Source organism: Penaeus monodon, chromosome 16, assembly GCF_015228065.2.
Source record: "Penaeus monodon isolate SGIC_2016 chromosome 16, NSTDA_Pmon_1, whole genome shotgun sequence".
Taxonomy (NCBI): domain Eukaryota; kingdom Metazoa; phylum Arthropoda; class Malacostraca; order Decapoda; family Penaeidae; genus Penaeus; species Penaeus monodon.
Genome location: NC_051401.1, coordinates 13,797,514 through 13,800,013, shown reverse-complemented (window position 1 = coordinate 13,800,013; position 2,500 = coordinate 13,797,514).

Below are 2,500 nucleotides of genomic sequence, written 5' to 3'. Positions count from 1 at the left end.
TTTCCAGTCTCGGCCCCCAAATTTCGTTATTTCGTCGCGCCATCTTGTCAGTGGTCTGGCCCTTGGTCTCTTTATATTATCTATAACCCAGTCTGTTACATTCTTTGTCCATCTGTTATCCTGTCTCTGATGTATATGACCTGCCCATTGCCACTTTTTCTTTTTGATGCTCGCAAGTATATCTTTGTCTGTTCCCTGATCCACGTCGCCCCCATCCTATCTCTTAGGCTAATTCCCAGCATCAGTCTTTCCATCCCTCTCCGGCCACTTATTAGTTTCCTCTCCAGTAATTTGGTTGTAGTCCATGCTTCTGATCCATAGGTCATAACTGGTAGGACACATTGGTTAAAGACTTTTCTTTTTAAACATAATGGCAAAGAGCCTCTTAGTATGCTACTGTGTTTGCCAAAGGCCATCCAGCCTAGACTGATGCGTCGCTTAATTTCCTCTTCGCTAGATGTGTTTGTCTGTACAAGTTGTCCTAGGTATATATACTTGTCCACTACCTCTAGCACTTCGCCTTGTACTTGTATCTGTTTCGAACTGAACTCTACTGTTGGAACATGATCTTAGTCTTTTTCTTGTTCATCCGAAGTCCGATTTTCAGACTTTCTCTATTCAGATCATTTATTAGTTGCTGCATTTTATTTGCAGATTCACTGAAGAGAACAATATCATCTGCAAATCTTAGATTGTTTAGATATTCGTCTCCTATCTTGATACCCTTTCCATTCCACTCTAGCTTTTTTAATATTTCCTCAAGACAAGCTGTAAACAGTTTTGGTGAGATGGTATCGCCCTGTCTAACACCTTTTTTAATTGGTATTTTGTCGGTTTCGGAGTGGAGCTTGAATGTTGCTGTCCCATCTTTGTATATATCTTCCAGTATTTCACAATATACCTCCTCTACTCCCTGTTTTCGGATAGCTTCTAGTACTGCTAGTATCTCTACAGATGCCTTTTCGTAATCGATGAATGCCATAAACAGGGGTTTCCTATATTCGTTTATTTTTTCCTTTATTTGTGTGAGCGCGTGGATGTGGTCTGTTGTTGAGAATCCACTGCGAAAGCCTGCTTGTTCTCTAAGCTGGTTAGAATCCAAACGGTCAGAGATGCGAGTTGTGATGATTTTTGTGAATAATTTGTAAGTAGCTGAAAGGAGGCTTCTTGGTCGGTAGTTTTTTAGATCCTTTCTGTCCCCTTTTTTATGTATCAAAATAATTGTTGCATTTTTCCAGGCTTTCGGAGTTTTCCCGTTGATAAGGCATTTGTTAAAAAGATTAGCTAGTTTTACTGTTGCAATTTCTCCTGCATCTATTATAAGGTCTATACTAATTCCATCTTCCCCCGGTGTTTTCCCTCTCTTCATGCCTTTAAGCGCTCTTTTTATTTCTTCTGTTGTGATGCTAGGTACGTCTCTAGTTACCGCATTCGCTTCTATCCATGGCTGTTCATTGAGTTGTATAGATCCCTGTAAAAGTCCTCCACTATTCTTATGAATTTCATTTTTATTGTATGTTACTTCTCCATCTGGTTACTTTATTGCATACAATTGATTTCTCCCTATACCGAGTCTCCTTTTAATGTTTTCATGCTAGTACCTGATATCACTGTTTCATTTATTATTTGAGTATTGAATTTCCGTACATCTTCCCTCTTCTTTTTATTTATAGTCTCTGTTAGTTCGGCTAATTCTATCTTGTCCCTGATTGACGATATTTTCATGACCCTACGTTTTTGCATAAGCTCTTTAGTTTCTACCGAGACCTTGCTGGAGGTTTGCTTGACGTTCTTACCGCATACTTCTAGTGCAGATTCCTTTATTATGTCATTGAACTGTTTGTTGATTTGGTCAATGTTGAGATCTTCGTCGCTTAGAAGTGAATATCTGTTTTGGATGTTAAGGTTAAATTCTGTCGCTCTGGTCTTCAAGTTAGCTAAATTTGGCTGTGGTTTTCTTGAGTTTACTCCTTTCCCTCCTGAGGTGTAATTTAATTTCGCCTCTGACCTTTCTATGGTCGCTGCCAACATTTACTTTATTAATAACTTCCACATTTTTTACTATATCGCGCTTATTTGAAATTATGAAGTCAATTTCGTTTTTGATGTCAGATGGCGACTTCCAAGACCACTTCCGCTCTAGTCTTTTTTCGAAGAATGTATTCATGATTTTGAGTGATCGAGCCTCCGCAAAATCAACTAACATTTGTCCCCTCTTATTTCTAGTACCTATTCCGTGATTCCCTATGGCGTTTCTCTTACTGTCTTTTTACCTATTTTTGCATGAAAATCTCCCATTATTATTGTGAAATGAGTTTTTACTCTCTCGCTGGCTAAATGAACATCTTCATAGAAGCTCTCTATTTCTTCATCACTGTGGCTGCAGGTTGGAGCATAGACTTGAACAATCTTTAAGTTGTACCTATTGTTTAGTTTTATTGTTACTGAAGCCACTCTTTCGCTTATACTATAGAATTCCACGATATTCTTTTCTAAACGT